We start from the raw sequence: 22,690 nt of genomic DNA, 5'->3' as shown, positions 1-22,690 counted from the left end.
GTGGGGGTACGACTGGAACGTACTGGGGTGTAGGTTCACGGTGGTACGACACGTACTGGGGTGGGGGTACGACTGGAACGTACTGGGGTGTAGGTTCACGGTGGTATGACACGTACTGGGGTGGGGGTGGGGCTCGAACGTACTGGGGTGTAGGTTCACGGTGGTACGACACGTACTGGGGTGGGGGTACGACTGGAACGTACTGGGGTGTAGGTTCACAGTGGTACGACACGTACTGGGGTGGGGGTACGACTGGAACGTACTGGGGTGTAGGTTCACGGTGGTACGACACGTACTGGGGTGGGGGTACGACTTGAACGTACTGGGGTGTACCTAGACGGGTGGGGGTATACATACACGGGGGGTACGTGTCGGACGTACGGGGGCTGGGGGGAGTGTTGGGCGCGTATGCGGGCACATGTCTCCATGGTTGCTATAGGAGTTCGGTGCGGACGGTGTTTTTTCCATACGGTTGTACGCTCGGACGCACGGGATGGATCGTGATTCCTCGGTCGGACTTGGCTTTTCACGTTTGTAAGGTAAATCGTCTGAGGACGTGTCGGACACATTTTCCGACCCGAGGACGTGTGGGGAATGATTCCTAGTGCGGTTCGTATGGACTTTTTACCATGCGAATCGTGATTGCCAGTTCGTACGGCACTTGTACGATTCGTACGGTAAAAAGACCCGATACGAGTCGCACGGGGACATTTTTTACCGGATCGTGATCGGCACCTATGTGTTGTTGATTGGGGGTGTTGTCAAGTGACCAATGTGAATAATTGGAACTTAAAGACTTGTTCTCATCTCTGCGCCACTTGCCTTCTGGCATCATCACAAGTCAGGTTTTTCATCTCACTTAAAGCCTTGGCTAAATGTATTATTCTGTCTTGCTCCCATCTATTACAGAATGAGGCAGGTATGCCTCCATAGACACAATCCCAGCATAGTTTGGCATAATAAAGTCACCCCCTTATCTTGTCCTGTTAATACCAAGGCATAAGATGCCACTTTACCAGTTGCCCCAGAATGGGAAGAAGGAAAATGGATGGGAAGAAGGAAAATGGATGAAAGTGAGGAAGCAGGGCTCGGAGTAAATAAATTACCAGTAAGTAATTGAGGCATTACCACCTCGTGCTTCCCTCCATGACAAAATGAGATATAGGAAAGCAAGAATACAGGAAGCTTAAGGTTGCATGTTGAAATTCTTTATTACAAAGCATGACTGGGTGAACAACTTTATTGATTCAGGTGTTTAAAATCGTTACACTTATTGGATGCCACACAATAAAAATAAGACTGTCCTTAATACTTGGTAGAGGCAAGAACATTGGGACCAAAAACATCTTTTAGTTCCAAATCCTGTATTATCCTGTACATGTTAATAAAGCTACATGGCGTAAACCAGGTGGCTGCCCTGCATATTTCTGCAATTGCTGCCCTCTGGACTTCTTTCATATAAGGAGACATCCCCTTGTGGAGCTACCTTGCACCCCAAAAGCCTCCTCGTAAATCGTTGCCCTGTATGCTAATGATAGTAGATATCTTTTTTTTTGTATTCTTTTTATTGAAGAGCTTGCAATAATAGCACAAAGAGCCCCATAACTGGCTCTGTGTGTGTGGGTGGGAGGCTCTGTGTGTGTGGGTGGGAGGCTCTGTGTGGGTGGCTCTGTGTGGGGGTAACTCTGTGTGTAGGTTGCTCTATGTGAGTGGCTCTGTGTGTGTAGGTGGCTCTGTGTGTGTAGGTGGCTCTGTGTGTGTGGGTGGCTCTGTGTGTGTGTGTGTGGGTGGCTCTGTCTGTGTGGGTGGCTCTGTGTGTGTGGGTGGCTCTGTGTGGGCGGCTCTGTGTGTGGGTGGCTCTGTGTGTGGGTGCAAATGCAATAGGTCTCGCATTGGAGAGTGTTTAAGCTATTGACATTGTAAATAACAATGCCGTTTCTTTAAATGTTTTAAAAACAAAAACATACAAGAATGTCATGAGCAATGCCAACAGCTCTAACTTTAACAATGCCGAGACCGTTGCATTGTAAATGCTTGTTCTTGTTTCTCTCTTGACGGATCAGTGTGCAGCTTTTCATGTAGGAACCGCAGTGGAACTTTTTTTTAATTTTAGTAGCGTTTTGTGCAATTTGTCCAACGGCTCTAAAGTTATTATTGAAACTAAAAATACACTTCTTATAGAAAGAACTGTTTCGTTCTACGTGCAGATTTCTCACCTTTTGAATATCCCAGGCATCATACTGTATTTGGAAACTTTACTCTGTGTCTGTGCCAGAACTGAAGCCACAGTGCCATCACTGGCATCCATTCTAGGGTGCAGACGTCTATTCCTGTATTTTTTCATGCCTTTCAATGCAGATTCGAAGCTTGCTCTTCAAATCTCTGCACAGAGAGGATTTTTGTTTTCTCAAACATTTGAGTAACAGTGCTAGAATGTCTCCCCTTGGCCCCTCCCTTTTCCTCCTCTAAACGGCCAGTGTTTAGGGACTGTCCATTACTGGCCCTCGCACCATGTTTATGGTACCTGGTGTAGTGTTCCCGTGGACACCAAGGACACGGACACAGAGTATAGGTGGTCAGCTTCGTTTATTCAATACTTCCTCATCCAGGGCTAACGGCTAACTGCCGTCCCTAGCCCTTTGCTCCTCCCTTTCCGCCCGCCCTGGTCCCCACTCAGGCCGGTCCTAGTGCCTGACCTGTCTTAGTCAGCGCACATCATTACATCTCCCCCCTCTGTAAATGAAGCAAAGTAAGAACAGTACAGTAACTGTCTCTTTAGAGTTCCTCAATGAGGCGGGTCGGTTTTGTGATGACCCGTCTGGGGCGTGACTGGAGTTCAGTATTCTCACACTCGTTCTCGTCAGCCAGTTCTATCAATGCCCGACTGGGTGTGGGCAGTGTCTCTGGTTCTTCCCTCTCCATCTTTGGTTCAGTCAGTAGTTCCTTAATGTTGGGTCCGCACTTTTTGAAGTACGCCACATTCCTGGTTAGTCTTTTTCCGTCAGTCTCTGCAGTGATCATGGTCCCCTTTTGTTGTATCACTTTCAGCGGAACCTCGTGGTACTTGCTGTCGGTCTTCCGGGGCTGCTCTTGTCGCGCAAGCACCCAGTCTCCTTCTTGTATGTGTGGGGACGCAGCACGTCGCCGTTCATCAGCATAGTCTTTCATCTTTTCTTTCTTTATTTTGTCTCTGGCCGCCAGCTCCTCATGGTCAGAATCAGGGTACTGTTCGTTCACTGCCCTAGTCATCATTGGTAGTCTGGTACGCACTGGGCGTCCCAGCATGAGAGTGGCAGGACATTTGCCTGTGGTGGAATGAGGCGTGTTTCGGTACGCTCGTAGTACCTCGTTGAGGGCCATTTGAATGCTCTTTCCAGTGAGTTCTGCTTGCTGAATCGTTTTCTTTATCGTGCCCATGAAGCGCTCAACCATTCCGTTGGCTTGAGGCCATAGTGGTGTGATCTTGCGATGCTTGAAATTGAGGTGTTGAGCAAAATCAGCAAAGTCATGGCTGTTAAATGGAGGCCCGTTATCTGACTTTACCACTAGAGGGATGCCCCATGCAGCGAAGACCTCCTCTAATATCGGTATGGCGCTCGACGCTTTCGTTGATGAACACAGGTGCGCTATGGGGAATCTGGAGTATTCGTCCATGATGACCAGGACGTATTGGTTCGATTTTATTGGCCCGAAGAAGTCTACAGCAATGTGTTGCCAAACACCCTCCGGTAGCGGAGACATTTGTAGTGGTGCAGGAGGGTCCGGACGGCTCACCAGTTGGCATTGCGGGCAGTCTTTTAGTGTTGTCTCTACCATCATGTCTAGTGTCGGAAACCATACTCTTTCACGGAGTGCTCTCTTTGTGGCTACTATGCCCCGGTGTCCTTCATGAGCCAAGTTGATGACTCCTTGTCTGAGTTGTCGTGGGATCACTATTCTGGTGTCTCGTAGGATGAGACCATTTGCCGCTATTGACAGTTCATCGTGGACATGTTTGAATGCCGTCATTTCTTGGTCGCTTGGTTCACTGCTGTGCTCGTGTCTCCAGCTGTTTGTTTGGATCCGACGTTTCACCTCTTGCAGGGTGGCATCTGCTTGCGTCGCTTCGCAAATGGCTTCTAGTGGGACAGCCGGAGGTCTCGCTTGGTCCACTACGAAGTGGATGTATTCGTCTGCGATTGATTGTTCTGATTTGCTGCATCTGATGGGGTGTCGGGACATGTAGTCGGCAGGGTTTGCAGCTTTTCCTGGCTTGTGGATGATAGTGTAGGTGTATTCTTGGAGCCGGAGGCCCCATCGCTCTATTCTTGGTGGCATTTTTGCCCGCGGGTTTCCGAAAATTGTTGTCAAAGCTTGATGGTCAGTCACTAGTGTAAAGTGTTTCCCAAAGATAAAGATGTGGAAGTGTTCACACGCCCAGACAACGGCCAGGCTTTCTTTTTCTGGCTGTGAGTAGGCTCTCTCTGTGTCTGTTAGACTTCTGCTGGCGTATGCTACTATGTGTCGCTGATCTTCTTCTCTCACATATTGTGCTAGGATAGCTCCTAGTCCTACGGGGCTGGCGTCCACTGTTATCTCTGTTTTCTTCTTTGGATTGAAGTAGGCTAGATTTTTCGCCGACTCTACAGCTCTTTTGATTTCTCTGAACGCCCCTTCACATTGGGCGGACCACTGAAAATGTTGTCCTTGCTTGGTGAGCATCCTCAGGGGGTAGCTCAACGTGGCGTAGTCAGGTATGTATCTGGAACAGTAGCTGGCCATTCCTAGGAACGATCTTACGTCGCCCACGTCATCTGGGCTTGGTGTGTCGTTTAGCGCTGCTACTTTGTCTGGGTCTGGTTTCATGCCACTTCCAGAGAATATGTGTCCGAAAAATTTTAGCGTCGGTTTGTGAAATTCACACTTGTCCTTGTTTAGTGTAAGATTGGCTTCCATGAGTGCCTGACAGACTTCATCTAGTGCTTTGTCGTGTTCTTGAGTCGTTGCTCCATATACTAGGATGTCGTCGCTGTAATTTAGGACATGTGGAATATGATGTATTGTTCTCCTGATTGCCTCTTGGAATATTTCCGCTGCTGATGACACTCCGAAGCTTAGTCTTTTGTACCTGAACAGCCCGAGGTGTGTCGAGAATGTCGTAATGTATCTTGACCTTTCATGCAATTCTAGCTGGTGGTATCCTTTGTTGAGATCTAATTTTGAGAATATCTTCGCTCCATTGAGTGAAGTGATCATGTCACTGATGTGAGGGCCTGGATGTCTCTCTCTCTCTATCGCCATGTTGGGCGCCCTCATGTCCACACATATGCGGACTCGGCTTGTTTCCCCTTTCTTCGGGACTACCACCACCGGGGAGACCCAGGGGGTCGGCCCATCTGTTCTTTCTATGATGCCTGCCTCCAGTAGATCCTGGAGCTCCTTCTCCACGGCTTCTTGCAGGTGGAATGCGATTTTTCGGTGGTGCTGCGCTACCGGTGTGATTTGTTCGTTTATGTGTAGTCTTATTTGGCAGTCTTTCATTTTTCCCAGGCCTTGAAAGAGTTTGGGGAACTTGTGGATGATAGCTGGTTTGTCAGCCACTCGGTATAAGATGTCAATCAGTTTCAGTCGTTCTGCGGTGGCCAGGCTCAGGAGGCAGTCGGCCTCAGGTCCCTCGATGACGTGGATGTATGCTGATATTGTACGATCTTGATACGACAGTTCGGTTGCAAATTTCCCAAGACACGTTAGTGGCTTTTTGGACATCCACGTGTACACTCGTACGTGTGCGTTGTCCAGCTTGGGGGGTGATTTCATTCGTTGGTATTCCGTGACGGGCAGGTAGTTTAGTGACGCCCCACTGTCTAGCACGAACTTGGTGGGGTGAGCCCCAATTTTGATGTCCAATCTCGGGTATTCTTTCAGCAGATCAGGGTCGGCTACACAGTAAATGTATTCCTTTCGGTCGTGAGAAATTGGTGATGTTGATCGAGATTCTCCTGATGACGACCGTCGAGACTGATATGTCCTGCAAGAGTGGCAGCTCGATTGTGACGACCCAGTGGATGAGTCTCGTCTATCCTTGACTGCTCTGACATGGTGACGACTGTTTGACTGTTGATGTTGCCGGTGCCCTCCCCTTTGATCACCTTTGGGTACTGCCCCGCACATGCTTTCAAAGTGGTTGTCTCTACCACACTTCCGGCATTGTTGGCCAAGTGCTGGACATGCGTCGGTATGTGGGAAGTCGTAGCCGCATCTGTAACATTTGAGGTGTCTGTCTGACCGTTCCTTGTGATGTTGTCTGCCTTTGTGTCCATTGCTTGACTGGTGATGTTGTCTCTTGGATCTGGAGGAACGCCTCTGTGGTGGTGATCTTCCATGTCTAGGCCGAGACTGCATCCTGAATGCTTGCTCTCGTCTCTCACCTTTCCCGGCTTCTATTTTCTTTGCATGTTCGTCTGCTTGCTCTTCTACTCTCGTCATCTCTTCTATCTCATCCAGCGAGTAGCTTTTCTTGAGCAATTTGCGTCGTAGTGGTTCAGAGAGGCATCCTTCTATGACTCTCAGCCGAAGGGCGTCTTCAGTTGAGAAATTGTCAAATTCACAGTATCTCGCCAGTCGTCTCAGCCGTGTGACGAACACCCCCATTTGTTCACCTTTCTCTTGCGCGGCCAGATTGAATGTGTACCGCTCGTAGTCAACGTTCCGTTTGTGGAGGAACTTGCGATCTAGTGCTTCGCGAACTTTGTCATAGGTACCAGAGGACTCAGCCGGTAGTTCTTTTATGATCCGTCCGACTTCCTTGCCAATCAGGTTCTTGAGGGCAAACAGTTGTTCTTCACGGTCTGTCACCTTGGACGCTTTCATGAAGTCCTCGAAATCTTCTATCCATTCTTGCCATCGCGGACCCATGCCCCCGCTTGATTCAAGAACGAGGGGCTCAGGGCGGCGCAGGAATGAGGCTCCAAACATATTTGCGGGCGCTTGGTCAGGCATTGTTCAGTTCTCGTTGCGGTTACCCACTTTGTTCGCTCTCTGTTGCACTCACCAGTGCTTGTTTGTTGCGCTTGTTGTATTTGCCAATGGTTGTTTGTTACTTCTCTTGTCTTTACCAATGCTTTTTTTTTCTGGTGCTTTTACCAATGTTTGTTTGTTATTTCTCTTGTCTTTACCAATGCTTGTTTTTTTCTGTTGCTTTTACCAATGTTTGTTTGTTACTTCTCTTGTCTTTACCAATGCTTGTTTGTTACTTCTGTTGCGTTTACCAATGCTTGTTCGTTGTTCCTATTGCATTTACTAATGCTTGTTTGTTATTTCTGTTTCATTTGTCAATGCTTGTTGCTGTTTGGCTCATCCGCCTGACTTAAAGATGGCCGCCGGTGGTTCCTGACAAGGGATCGGGCAAATCTCGTGCCTGATTTTAAGATGGCCGCCGCGAGAATCTCGTGTACAGCGAGATTTTGGCTTTTCAAGTGGCCGGAGACCCGCGCTGGTTCGCGCTTAATTTTGCTCGATGTCACTCACCGGGGCTCCGCTTCTGGGCGCCGCTACCGTGCCAGGTAAGGCTGTTTTCTTTACTTTTGGGCACTGTTCGCTGTTGCCGCCGGGGTGGGCTCCTGGTAGGCTCTTTAGATGCCACGAGTGGCTCTTGGTCAGTCGCCGCCGGGGTGGGCTCCCGGTAGGCTCGTTATGCCTCACGCTCCAGCCCCACACGCAGGGCGAGCAGCTCTGGGTCAGTCGCCGCCGGGGTGGGCTCCCGGTAGGCTCGTTATGTCTTACGCTTCAGCCTCCACACGCGGGGCGAGCTCCTACTTTGTCGCCGCCGGGGTGGACTCCAGGTGGGCACGTCTGTCGTCGCGCTGTTTCCTCAATAGCTTCACGCACACGTGGAAGCTCCCTTCGTCGCCAGTTGTAGTGTTCCCGTGGACACCAAGGACACGGACACAGAGTATAGGTGGTCAGCTTCGTTTATTCAATACTTCCTCATCCAGGGCTAACGGCTAACTGCCGTCCCTAGCCCTTTGCTCCTCCCTTTCCGCCCGCCCTGGTCCCCACTCAGGCCGGTCCTAGTGCCTGACCTGTCTTAGTCAGCGCACATCATTACACCTGGGGTCAGAGCAGGACACAAAGTTGTACGAGCCATGCTTTAGCATGCACCCCACGGCCATTAGGGACATTGAGGCAAGACTCTTCATGGCTGGTGCTTCGGATGACCACTGGGCAGGATGCTAGTCCTGTTCTTGATGAAAGCTGCTGGAGTCATTCTTGACAAGAGCCTCTGGCGAGAAACAATGCAAACACAAGAGGAAACGGCATAGTGACGGCTCGTAGCATTGCTCTCTGACCCTGGCAGAGTCATCTTCTGAGCTCAAACTAGTTGACGTTGAAGGCGCCGTGCCATTGGGCCTGGCGCCAATCATTCTCTCCCTCAGGAACACCCTCCTAGGACCAAAGTTCCACAGGCTTACCTGGAATTTGCCGCTCCGGAATTGGACCCTGCATTCTTTTTGAGTCCTATGTTCAACATTTTTATAAGCGCCATAGTCCCCCCCTGAAGGGCTGCCATGTCCCCTGCTACCTCAAATGGTGCGTTTTGGGCTCCCACCAGTAGGTCTTTCCTCTGTGCTATTTGTGCCCTTCCTGCCTTAGCTGCTGGTGCTGTCAGCTTTGCTAGCAAAACTTCTTTTGACATCCCAGCTGGCGCAAGCCCCACCTCCTCTGACGCAATTACTAGTTCCGTGTCTGACACTGATAGCACAACTGCACCAAACTGTGCCTGAGCCTGAAGTCCCTTAGTAGTTCCTGTAGAGAGGCCCAACTATTGCTTGAAGAACAGCAATAGAAAGAGGACCAGCCCAGTGGGTCAAGAGAATATAAGGAGATAATTTACAATCTCTTGGTAGTGACTCAAACCCCATTGAAGATATAACACATGACACTGAAGAATGTAGCGACCGTAAGCAATTCATGCCACCTCGTTCCACAGACTGACTTCGTAGCTTTGCGATAGTTAAAGGGATTGACACACCCTGGCATTGAAAATGGAGAGCTCTTCACTGTACCCCTCCTCCTTATGTGCCCTCATACCGCACTGTAATTTGCAAGCCTGCAGAGGTTTTCCTCTCCCGACCACCGAGACCAAAGCAAACCTGATGGAAGTACTAAAACCATATAGCCGGTCATCTGAATACTTTTTACCATTTAATGTGGCACTCTGACCTGGTACTGGCTGTGTGGGAGAAACCTACATCACCTCTTGCAGTTAATAGGACTGGTTGCAAATTGTTTTTTTTAATAGACCCGCACCTAATGTGCATCATTTTGTTCAGATAATTCATCCCCTAGCAGTTAGTTGTCCAGCCCTCTTGCTTGTCCATGGAATCACTTGGAGCAATCTTCACTGCCCCAGCGGACAGACGAACCAAAAAGTTCTTAGCTTGTAGTCTGGTTTTAATCTTTAGTGCCACAGGCCTTTTGGGATGTTACACCACAAACTATGGGTGTAAGAAAGTACTCTATTTTTGCATGGTTGCCCCCACTTTTTGCCAAACTGTTGTTGTAATTTGACTGAGTGTACCCTGAGTTCCTGCCAACAAGGTATTCAGGGCCTATGTTCTTTTCCTAAACTGCATTGATGCAAAACCCAATTGGCACTCTTTGGCGACATGTCATTCCCTTGTAAATGGTATCATAGGTACCAAGGGCACCGTGGCCAGGGAAGGCCTCTAATGGCTGCAGCACTTGTTGTGCCACCTTTATAGGCCCTGTGCTTTTACACACACTGCCTTTGCAGGCTGCGTGTCTTGGTGCAGAACAAAGTGAAGAGTCGACATGGCACACATCCCTGTGTGCCATGCCTACAACCCACTGCCCTGGCATAGGTCAGCTACACCTCTAGCTGGGTGCACTGTACCAGTGGTGAGGATTCAGGTGCATGAGCCCTGTACCCATTCAGTGTCTAAACCAATTCCAATTCCTAGACATTGTAAGTGCAGTGATGCCTTTAAGAGTATATGGTGCTGGGAGTTTGTCATTACGAACTCCAGAGCACCATAATGGCTTTACTGAAAACTGGGAAGTTTGGTATCAAACTTCTCAGCACATTAAACCCGCACTGATGCCACCGTAAAATTTAATGAAAAATGCACTCAGAGGGCATCTTAGAGATGTCCCCCTGATAAACGACCTAACTCTAGTGTCCTGGCTGTGTGGCTGCTCGCCAGCTGCTGATGGAGCAGGGTTTTTACTTTAAAACCAAATATCTGTTTCATTTTCGCATGTTATAACTAAAAGTACTACTGATTAATTATTAATTATTAAAAGTTTGTTGAATGTTGTTTAACCAACCTTATTAACAAGAGAATTACACGTGGGAATGCTTTTGCATGGCTAAATAATAAGTGAACTAAGTTGGTGAGCAAACTGACAGTAAACGATGTTGCTTATGTGATGTTATGGTGTTTTGCGCTTATAATTAATATGCATTAATGGCTTTTGATGTCGCAAATGGCTAGATAAATACACACACATAAGGGTATTAGCAGGGGAATAACACTGTATAATCATTTCCGTGCAGTAATTCTGTTTTATGTTTATTTTTGCTTAAGTTGTCCAATGTGGCCTACCTGAAAATGGCTGCCATCTACAGCCTGCACTCGAGTAGATGGAAATTTACAAAAAGGCTTCGCTCTGCCTGTGACCTTGCACCTCCGGTGAACTGAAAAGCCATAAGCATGATGATAAGTCTGGGACATCCGCCAAGAGCCCCTGGAAGACGGAAAAGTTGATACGAACTTATTGTGAACCCACTATTGAAACAAATTCACCTAGTAGAGACATCCGTAAAAGTAACGAATTAGTCATGGACGTTCAATTCTGCTATTCATTATTTGGGACAATCTATGCGTGAGAAAATCTCGCAGAATATCGAAAAAGTACCAAGATGACATTATTTCCGCCATTCATCCGTTCTGAATAAAAAAATGTAACTTTATAGAATGTAAAATTTAGTATAACTAATAGTAGACTAGAGAGGTCTAGCGCCACTTCTTCCTGAGCTGATGATGCGAGGTCCCTATGCTGACGGAGAGGACGATGACTCTACATGACGGTAGAAAACTATAATTCTTCTACAGAGGACCGGTTCTGACTTAGGATCTGACATTTAGACAGAATAGGTAAATATGAGAGAAATGAATTTTGCATTTAATTGGCTTTTCTTAAAATTTTAGATAAATGAACAATCGGTTTGAATTTCTGTCTTGGGTGATTATTTCTGGTCATGTTTATTGATTTTACTGTGTATTCTTTGAAATGTATTTTGTTAGATCTATAGCAACTAGCTGGTCGCATTGACCTCAAAGTATAGGCAGATTAGATAGAGTTCATGTGAAAGGTGTTTCCCCTTTACAGGGCGCGGATAGAGTGATTTAGGGTGAATGTTGGTGTAATGGGCCCCACCAGAGTGTGATGTGTGTATGCGTGTGTGACTGTGAAATCATTCCGTCCGTGGAAGTAGAGGGGATTCGGAAGCTCTGATCTGCACCAGTTTCTTGGTAGCAGAATGATGGTTAGCAATTGTCTTGATCTGGCGAAATTGCGTGTATATAGGCTTGTTGATTATTGATTGATATTTGTACTAACACTAAATGTTGAAGTCGTGTTGAGTTCTATGTATTGTGAACGGCTTCTGGGATGTAGGGAGTCGGTGACAGTTCCGTAGTAGAGCAGAGGGAATGTTGCTCTCGGAAAAAGGCGGGATTGTTGGCCCTGTATGCAGACAGGGGAAAACGTGTGACAATTGAAGTTGCGCGTCGCATTGTCTGGGTTCGATAAGGTAGCATCGCCGTGTGTTGCCATTAGAGACGTATTTTCTGTGTGAGAGAAGTGTATATGATAGCGAAGGTTATCTGTGAAACTCTGGTCTTAAGTCCCAGGGATCCGTAAGGCATTCCGTTAAAGCTTACCGCTGGAGAAGTAATAGGTATTCTCGGAGCTTGTTAGAAGGACAGGGCAGAGGTAAGCGCTGCTTTGTTAACGTGTGATATAATTCTGTAGTAGGACAGACTGTTCGCTGTTCTCGGGAAAGACAGAATTCTGTGTGAATGTACTACATTTTCTGGTGTGTAAGAGCGTGAATGAGAAGGCATTCTGGTTAATTGTGAAACTCTTAGAAACATTCCGGAGGGAAACAGTTAATTGGTGCTTGTTAGAAGGGTAAAGTAGAGGGATGTGCTACTTTATCAACGGAAGTAACGATTCTGTAGTAGGGCAGAGGTAAGCGCTGTTCTCGGGAAAGGCAGAATTCTCGTGGGAAAGGTCTTTTGCTGTACTGTGGCTAGCGAAGCAGACAATGGAGATGTTTGTATGTTGTAACTAACAAGACTGGTAGAAATTGAAACAAAGTCTACCAAGTAGTCTTGTAAAGGAGGGGTTGACCAAAGAGACAGAAGACAGGAGCAGAAGCAACTGCAGCGACTGCTGACGTCAGGGAGACCGCGCTGTGATTGGACAGTGGGTTAGAACGGTGGAAGTGCAGAGATTGGTGTGTTAGTGTACGCCGCGCTAGGATTGTGAGATATATAGGGTGACGTAGACGCTCCAGGATTGGTGCTTTAATGTGAGTCGCGCTGGGATTCGCGGACTGAGTCAGTGACGTAGACGCTTCAGGATTGGTGCGTTGGTGTGAGTCGCGCTGGGATTCGCGGACTGAGTCAGTGACGTAGACGCTTCAGGATTGGTGCGTTGGTGTGAGTCGCGCTGCAATTGGACAAAAGATCGTACAGCTGTAGAAAGAGTAAACAGCTAGTGGAAAATAAGAAAGATGTATTACCATGCTGAGGAAAAGAAGAAAAAATCCTTGTTTAGTAAGGTCAAAACCTGGTTTGACAAGGATAAAGACATAGTGACAAGGGAAGGACAGTTATTGCCCCCGATAAGAACCCCGGCATCCTTCATGGTTGCGAAGTATGGGTATCATACCTGTATTTGGTTAGATAACTGGGTAAAATACACTAAAGATGACGGAGTGTTAGCGTTCCCAGAACATGGTTCATTTAATCTGGCCATACTGAGGAACTTACGGGAGCAGATGATGAATCTAGAGCCTCGGCCTAGGTCGACGCAGTTTGAGGCGTTGACTGAATGGGAAGACGAAATGCATGAACGAGAAAAGCAGAGGAGTGGAGGTAGCTATAGGTACATGTTTGGGCGGAAGCATGATCGCGAAACCCATCATGACCGGATGAGAAGGTGGCGTGATACCAGTATGACTGAGGGATTACATCCTGTAAGAACGGCAGAGGAATCAGGAGAGAGAAAGTGTACAGAGAAAGAACATAATGTAGAAACCAGAAGATATGGGGCAAATGAGTCTGATGATGATGTCTTAGAGGACATGCTCTACAAAAGACCACCCCCGTATAGACGAGAACCGGAGGTAGGAACAGCAGTTACTCCAATAAGAAACACCCTGCGGATTATAAAGACAGAGGCTACAGCCCCTGAGTTGAAAAGCAGTTGTTCTCTGGTGGAAAGAGAAAGAGAGAGAGATAGAGAGAGAGAGAGAGAGGGAGAGATAGAGAGAGAGATAGAGAGAGAGAAAGATAGAGGGAGAGAGAGATAGAGAAAGAGAGAGAGAGAGAGAGAGAGAGAGAAAGAGAGAGAGAAAGAGAGACAGAAAGAGAGAATGAACTTGAAGATGAAAAGACCAGAGAACTAGCGAGAACTACTTCTGAACTAACAGAGAAAATAAGGGAACTGACAAAAAATCTTGAGGCTGTTACAGTGCCTGTGACAATAGGCCCGGTTATGCCGATTTTTGACAAGCAGAGGACGGGCGAAAGTGGTTTGACAGTGCCATATGTGGGCAATAGATTGATTGTACCTCCGGAACAGGCAGAAATGAGAGCGGGAGAAACACAGTGGAGAACAGGAGAAAATCAGTGGAGACATACCGTATGTGGAGGGGAAATGAGTGTGCAGACTAACTCAAGTTTGAATTCTGGATGTATGGAAGGGAACAGAGGATCAATTTTGGAACCGCAAAGGGTGACAGAACCAGGGGGTGCGGAAAAATCTGTGATAACTGCTGAGGATTTGAATGATTGGCTGAAAACATTACAGAAAAAGGAGAAAGAGTCACAGGGAATTGATGTAGCTAGGCTACGAATGGAAATGGAAGAGTTGATAGTAGGAACAATACCTACAGAAACGCTGAAGGATTATCAGGAAGGGGAGATCCTCTTCCTATGTAAGAGTATCACATGGAGAGCAAAGAACATACATGACAGGTTGAAAGGAATAGCCAGTGAATTGGGAATTGACATGGATAAGGTGAAAGCTTTACAGAAGTCTTACCGAGTGCATTTTTCAGACAGGGATATTGAGAATCTGAACAATGCAGGCCGAACAGGACAGATTAAGGAAATGATTGCCTTGCTGAAGAAATGGGGAGATGTAGAAAGATGGAAGGACAGATGGTATCAAAAGCGAGAGGATGGGGCAGATAGAACTTACTCGGCATTTCCCCTGAAAGAAAAAAAGAAGGCAGTGACAGCTTACCCCATGAGAGAGATTCCAGGAGGTGGGTATGTACATGTCCCATGGACCAGACAGGATATTTTATCATTTACGAATGATTTTCCCCGACTAAGGGAAAAGCCCGTTGAGTGGTACAGACAGGTCGACAGATTTGTAAAACTGTCAAAAGTACTGTGGATTGACCTGAATAGTCTGTTTGATATAATTGTACCAGCGGACCTGTGGGCAGAATGTAAAATAGTTATAGACTGGCCCACTAAGGAATACCCGAGAGATCCAAAAACAGGAGCTCCAGACCCGGAGGTAATGAAGAAGTACGAGCAGATTATGGCCTTTTTGAAAAATAAAGTACCCCCCAAGGAGACAGACTGGGTTAAAATAGACCGAACACATCAGGAATTGAAAGAATCAGTCCATGCTTACTATGAAAGACTGATACTTGTTGTAGTTACTTTATTCGATATATTAAAAAATATCATAAAAGTTTGGTACAGTAAATATAAAACCATTTTAAAACCCACGACAACTGTGTACTTCGATCATTATACAATTAAAAGCGATAAAATATAAAACAGTAATTTTATACATACAGCTTGATCAAAGACCCCCGTTTGTCGGTACATTAGGCAAGGATATTCATTGTGGGCCGGAGGTCTTAAGTTTATAGCTTAAAATTAGTGCACCTTAAGAAGCTTGCGTCTGATCCTCCAGGCCCAGCCCAAGTATTTGGCAGTCCCACAGATGGCACTAGGGGCTGATGTATCATGGGTCAGGATGCGCAGTGCCACCCTGGCAGACCTGGTCCCCAGATTTTTGCAGACCGGTATCAGCCATCTTGATCTTGGTTGCCGGTATGCTTGGCATGCAAACATAAAGTGACAGATAGACTCTAAGGGCGAGGCACAGCCTGGGCAACCTTTCAAGCTCGCGGGTGCCGTACTCCATCTAGATTGGAACTCGTGGAGTGGGAGAGTACCATATTTCATTTTGAGATAAAGGGACCTATCTTCAGGAGATTCAATCATGTCGAGAAAGAGTTCCATGCTAGGTGCAGGTTTCACATCCAGGAAAATCTGAGTTAGCTCACCTCCCTGATTTCTTAGGGTATTAGTCATGACCCATTCCCAGTAAATCTTTTTTATCAGTGGTTTGGGTGGGGGGAGCTGGGTTTCCCAGGCCTCTTCCAGACCTATCTTCTGGAGCTCCTTTTTCAAGATCGATACCCAAGGAATCTTGCGCTCAGCACCAAGTTTTATTAACTCGTCCAGGGCAGAAGCATAATGGTGGAGTTCAGGGGTTCTTCGAAGCCTAGCCCAGTATAGTATAGGACGCAGCCTGGCCACATTGCTAATATTTTGTCTACCGAGATCATTACGGAGAGGAACTAGCGGGGTAGACAGAGGGAGCGAGAGTAAGTCTCTGAAGAACTTATTCTCCGATCTAAGCAGCTCTGTTAAGTTTTCGAACCCCCACAGTTCCGCCCCGTAGAGGGCCGCTGGTATTGCCTTCCCCTCGTAGACCTTGACTGCCGCAGCAATGGGCCTGCTGTAAGAGAGTCTCTGATGTTTCGCAATTGCCCCTGAGGCTCTCTTATGGGCAAGAAGCATTTTCGATAGGTGGGGGGCCCATTTTAGCTTGTTGTTTACCCTGACTCCAAGATAATCAAAAGCCTCAACTAGCTGAAGAGTAGTGTCATTAAGCTTGATGTTATTCCTGAAATTTTTAGAGGGTGATAGTGCCATTAGCTTAGTTTTTGAAGTGTTTATTTTCAAGCCCCTGATGTCACAGAAATGGGAAAAACGGGAGAGCAATCTTTGTAGGCCCATAGGGCTTTTAGATATCAACAGAGTGTCGTCAGCAAAGAGCAGGGTGGGTGTTTTTTCCCCGCACAGGGTTGGTGCGACGACCGTGTCATCTCTCAAATGGTCTGCCACCCCATTTATAAAGAGAGAGAACAGGGTCGGGGCTAAAACACAGCCCTGGCGCACCCCTTTCTCGACGATTATCCTCTCTGTAAGCTGACTCTGATGCCCCCATCGGATTTTGGCAAAATTACCTTCATGGAGGCGTTTGAGGAGGTCCAGGATTAAGGGGGGGATGCCCAAATCATACAGGACCTGCCACAGCTGTAGTCGTGGGACCAGGTCAAAGGCCGTCTTTAAATCAATAAAAGCCAAATACAGGCTGCCTTTTTCAATGACCACAGATTTCCAATGTATGGTACAGAATCTAAAAACCTGGTCAATGGTGCCAACTCCCTCCCTGAAACCAGCTTGAAAATGGCTCAGGATGCCCTCCTCGTCTATCCAGGCCTTGATTCTGGTAAGGAGGACTCTGCCAACCACTTTTTGTAAGACATCGATTAAACTAATCGGTCTGTAGTTGGCAGGGTCCCCCCTATCCCCTTTTTTATAAATGGCCACCACCTCCGCCCCCTTCCAAGAATCCGGAACCGGGCATCCCAAGGCTAAATTATTTAAAATACGGAGAATAAATTCTGCCCATAGATCTTTATCGTGTAACAAGAGATCGCCCGGGAGACCATCAGGTCCTGCTGCCTTTCCCGGAGCAATCATATTGATTGCAGAGAGGACCTCCGATAGTCCAAACGCGGCCTCCATTTCCAGGGGTACCAAGTTCTCAATTACCGGGGTTAGGTTCTCTGGAGCCGTTCTTCCCCCAAATGAGTAAAGGTCAGAGAAGTGCTGGTGCCATTGACTCCCCGTTATATGATTTGGGATTGGGTCAGCCCCTCCCCTAGTGCTGACATTGATGAGGCTCCAAAAGGGAGCTGAGTCTTTTTGTAAAGCTGCGGCCTTTAAATCCTGCCAGTGACTTTCCTCCCACAGTCTCTTCGCCTTCCTAATGGCTTCGTAATAAGTTTTTCTGGCTTTAACTATGGCTGGTTGGACCTTATGTTTTATGGCTTCAGATAGGGTCTGTCTCTTTTCCCTACAGTCCTGTGAGAACCAAAGATTTTCTGGTTTGAGGGGGGGTGCTTATGGTCTCCCTTTTCCTGCATCACAAAAAAGTTCCCCACCCTAGTCACTGTTTGATGATAGACCTCTAAAAAGTATTGGGGTGAAGGGGCCTGTGGGAAGCAGCCCGTGGGCATATCCAGGGCTGAAGAGCCTTCTTTCACTATCCTTTTGATTTTTTCCAGGTCCATCTCGCGCTTTACCACCCTTGGCCACTTAAGACGCCTATTACAATTGGTCGGGACAACCTCTCTTGCCCCAGGCCTCTGTTTGTTGAACGGCTCGATGGAGGTAGTAACCAACTCGCGCCTGAGCTTCAAAGACAGCGGGCTGTGATCGCTCTCACACCTGTTGATCACTTCCATGTCGATAAGATCTGGCCAGAGCTCAATGCCCAACAAAATGTAATCAATGCGCGAGGGAGCTCTAGTCCTCGTAAAAGTGGGGGCTCCCTGGCCATCTGAGGGGGTTCGTCCGTTTGTGGCCCTCAAGTTGAACTCCAATGTTAGCGCATTAAGTTGCAGAGCCCTCTTAGACCATTTCTTTATTGGCGGGAGGGTGAGTTGAGGTATGCCTTGCTTAGAATCGGCATCTCCAATGCCCAGGATATCGTCGCTGCTCAGGGGCTCAAAAGTGCAATTGAAGTCCCCGGCAATGACGACATCCACCTTGGTAGTGATTGCTGTTAATTCAGACTCAAGAGCCGATACAGCAGGGCTTTCCCGTGCTCCAGGGGTCCCCCTAGCATAGATGTTAAATATTTCAAGCGGGGATTGATGGTCCACCCCGTTGATGGATAAATGGAGGAGGTCATGAGATATAATTACGTGCCTCTTAACTGCCCAGTTCAAGTTGATGTTAACCCAAATTAAGAGGCCCCCAGAGGGCCGTCCTCGTGTGGACCTAATTGCGGGGACAAAATGGGTAATAAACCCTGATCTATACAGGGGGACCAAACTCCACGTTTCCTGAAAGAGGATAACATCAAACTTATCGATGAAATCACTCCAAACAGGATCTGCGAGATTCCTCCTAAGCCCCGCAATATTCCACGATAGAAAATTGATAACACCCGAAGGAGCAGGAGTTGGGGAGATCCTCATGTCCACCGCCTGACTATCTTGGCATCCCTCATTAGTTACCAAAGTATCGACATTTTCACCCAAGTCATTTGAGGACAGGTTTGAGGTGGGAATGATGTTTAAATCCAACCCCTCATTAGAGTAAGATATAGGAAGGTGTACAGGGGAACTCCTATGGGAATTGATCAGTCAATCCACCTGTCTTAAGCCCGAGTCCTGTCCCTCCCTCTGGTCAGACCATATGGGGAGCCTACGGACCTGGATTGAAGAGTGGGCGGGGGGAGATGACCTAAACTCGAGCAATAATAAGTTTTCTGCTAGGACAGGATCCCCAAACACAATCTCGACACAATCCGTGAAAGCATCCACCCGTGATAGCCTTTTTGTCCTTATGATGTCCTCTCTAATGATCGATCTACACCCTCTGACATGTCTCAACCAGTGTATAACTTTTGTATGAAGAGATACACTGTTTTCAAAGGTAGACCGTGATGACAATTTTGGAACATGGGTCATAAAGACAGAGGGGTTGGCATACACGGGTTGGAGATTGGCCGAATAAACTGGGGTATGGAGTGATTGGTTATTATTGCCCTGTCTATGGGATAGGAAAGAACTAGGGGGGCGTCTAATAGGAGACTTTGCATTCGGTGTGCTTGCTGGGTCAGGGCATCTTGACATGTCCGCATATGATTTAATATGGCCGTTTATTCTGATTGTATTATCCTCATTATGAGCCCCCCCCATGTACATGACCGGCAATAGTTTTGGTAGGGGTTAGCTTAGAGGGAGCAGGCTTCATCCTTACAGGAACTGCCCCAGAAGATGGTAATTGAAGAAGAGAAATCGAAGAGGGTGCTTGACCTAAACTAAGGCTCTCGACCCTCTTATTAAGGACCCCCACTAACTCCTCTAATTTCTTAATTCTCTCAAAATGAGTCGCCAAGGTATCAACATCAGATCTGACAGGTGCCACAGGGTCGTCAGCGGGTTTTGCAGCAGAGCTAGTTGCTTGAAATAAATCAGGATCAAGGGGGGCGAACCTGTTAGAGCATAAGATGGATTTGGGGGCACAATCAGGAGTAGCTAGGTCCCCTTCTATGCCATTCATAGTGCCCACAATCTGTGCAGATGTAATTTGAGGGTCAGAAGACGTTGTGTCGGTGGCTGGAATAATACTTTGATGTTTAATCGAACACTGGGTATGAAACATAGATGGAATCGTGCGAATAGAGTTTGAAGCAGTTTTAGTTAGTAGATCCTCCGCCTGCCCACCAACTAACGAATCCTCACAGTCATTGACAATCTCCTCAATTCTTGCCAGGGCACAATTCATGGCAGCATGAATGCTTTTCTTGGGTTTTTTACCCTTTTTACTACTAGCCATGGATCCTCCTTCAACAGCTTTCCTTTTACCCATGGTACAAGCCCAACAACAAGGGGGATCACCACAGACACAGAGGCAACACACACCAGTTTGTAAAAGTCTTAATAATAATAGAACATCAATGTCACAAGCCCCCTCAAAAACGATAAGAAGCCTTTTAGCGGGGCACAGTACCTTCGATCTTAGTCAGTTGAGGGACGTCAATGAACTCGTTTTAGGGGGGGGGCCTGGCCCGACCTCCTCCGTCCTCGGACGGCCTCAGACGGCCCGCCCTTTGCCCGGGATTTGCCCGGCGCCGCCCGCGCGCGTCCCGCGTTGCGGGAGGCGCGAGCAGCACTTGTACGTTTCCCCGGTGGCAGGGGGCGGGGCCTCAGGTGTCCACAGAGCCCCTCCGGCTCCTGGGGCAGGATGGCTGATGAAGTCAGGTGCGTTTGTCCTGCACCGAAATCGAAGCGTCTCCCGCGCTGCGGGAGGCGCGAGCAGCACTAGTACGTTTCCCCGGTGGCAGGGGGCGGGGCCTCAGGTGTCCACAGAGCCCCTCCGGCTCCTGGGGCAGGATGGCTGATGAAGTCAGGTGTGTTTGTCCTGCACCGAAATCGAAGCGTCTCCCGCGCTGATACTAGCTTTTAAGCAGTTCAGTGGAGATGAACACCTGGGTGACAAGGATCTGAGTCATTTTGTGTATAGATTTGTGTACGGCTTGCGGCCTGAAATCAGTGAAATGATACGGCAGCACACCGTGGATTCGCAGAGTAAGAAGATTGATGAGATTTTGAGACATGCAAAATACTTCAGTGATGAGATTGCGGCAAAGCAGAGAAAGCTAAAAGAAAAGGTAATATGGGCACAGGTGAAAGTTGCAGAAAGACAGGAAGCTCAGCTGGTTGAACAGGCAAATAACCCAGGAAATAAACCCAGGTTTGGTCCAGGAAAAGGAAAAGGGAATATAGAAGAAGCAAAGAAAAAGTTCCCCTGCCACAACTGTGGAAAATTGGGGCACTGGAAATCCGAGTGTAAGAATCCACCGTCTACTAACGATGATAATTCATCATTGAATTCGCAGGTGCAGAGTGAGAGGTGTGGTCAGCATCGGCAACAGCAGAAGGCTGATAAGCAGCAGAATCAGGTGCCAAAACCACCCTTGCCACAGAGAAAAGGATCCCAGAAGTACAGCCAAGAATCGGGGTTCTACGATGAAGAGCAGGTAATCAAACCAAAACGCGCAAGCGCTGTATCTCAGTACTGGCTGAAAAATGAGGGAAGTGACTCTGAGGGAGACTTCTGACGGTGCCGAAGAGAGGAGGAGGAGTGCGTACTTGGCGCAACTCTAGAAATAGACCAGGCAGGACCTTTTGTAGATGGGAAAATTAATGGTGAAAGTCTCACTTTCCTAGTTGACACTGGGGCCACGAGATCAACTGTCAGGTCAGCTGATATAAAGAATCTTTCTTTTTTCGGATGAAGCGATCCAAGTGGTTGGTGTGTCCAACACACAGATCAAAACACTACTTACTGAACCAGTAAGGGTTAGAATAGGGAAATTTTCAGATATGCACCGATTCGTGGTGTGTGACACAAGTCCTGTGAACTTGCTAGGCAGGGATCTGCTGTGCAAAATGAATTGCACTATTTTCTGTACTCCAGATGGTATAACCTTTGAGACACCTGATGAGGATGTGCTATACAGAATGACCATGGATAACAGAGAATGTGAGGCTTTGGGAACATATGCAATATTTATTCCTGATGCATTACCCCCAGAGTTGAAACAGACAGTGAAAGCAGCAGTTTGGGATTTTACTGGAGAAGATGTGGGTCTGATGAGAAATGTAGATCCAGTAAAGATTATTGTAAAAGAGGGAGTGGTTTACCCAAACATACCGCAATACAGATTGAAACCTGAAATAATTGAAGGAATAACACCCTTAATTGAGAAAAGGATCCCGCAAGGGGTGTTAAGAGAAATATTGAGCAGCCCATGTAATTCACCGATAATGGGACTGAAGGAACCAAATGGAAAATTCAGAATAGTACAGGATTTGAGAAAGATTAACAAGATTGTTGTGCCATGTTGTCCTATTGTGCCAAATCCATCAGTGATTTTGTATCAGATTCCCCATGATGCAGAATGGTACACGGTAATTGATTTGTGTCATGCTTTCTTTTCAATCCCATTGCATCATGACAGCCAGCCGATATTTTCTTTTAGATTTGGAGAACGGATTTTGGCATGGTGCCGAATTCCACAGGGGTATACAGAGAGCCCCTCAATATTTAATCAATTGCTAAAGAAATCTCTGGAAAGTCTGACAATGCCTGAAAATTCAGTCTTGGTCCAATATATTGATGACCTACTTGTGGCATCAAAAAAACGAGAAGCTTGTGAAGTAGACACCATTGCATTACTAATTCACTTGGCAGATGGAGGATTAAAGGTGTCACCAGCCAAATTGCAGTTCTGTAAGAATGAAGTCCAGTATCTGGGACACAATATTGAGAAAGGCCTGAGAAAAGTGACTATTGACAGAATCAAAATCATTAGGGGAATGAGAGCCCCAATGACACAAAGAGAAGTGAGAATGTTCCTGGGAATGGTGGGTTACTGTCGTCAGTGGATAAGTAACTTTTCCCTGATTGCCAAACCATTGATCAAATTGACCAAAAGTGAGGTAAAAGACCCATTAGAACTAAACCCAGAAGAAATGGCTGCATTCAGAGAG

The sequence above is a fragment of the Triturus cristatus genome, chromosome 1_1 (assembly GCF_964204655.1).
Source record: "Triturus cristatus chromosome 1_1, aTriCri1.1, whole genome shotgun sequence".
NCBI lineage: Eukaryota > Metazoa > Chordata > Amphibia > Caudata > Salamandridae > Triturus > Triturus cristatus.
This window is presented reverse-complemented; position numbering follows the sequence as displayed.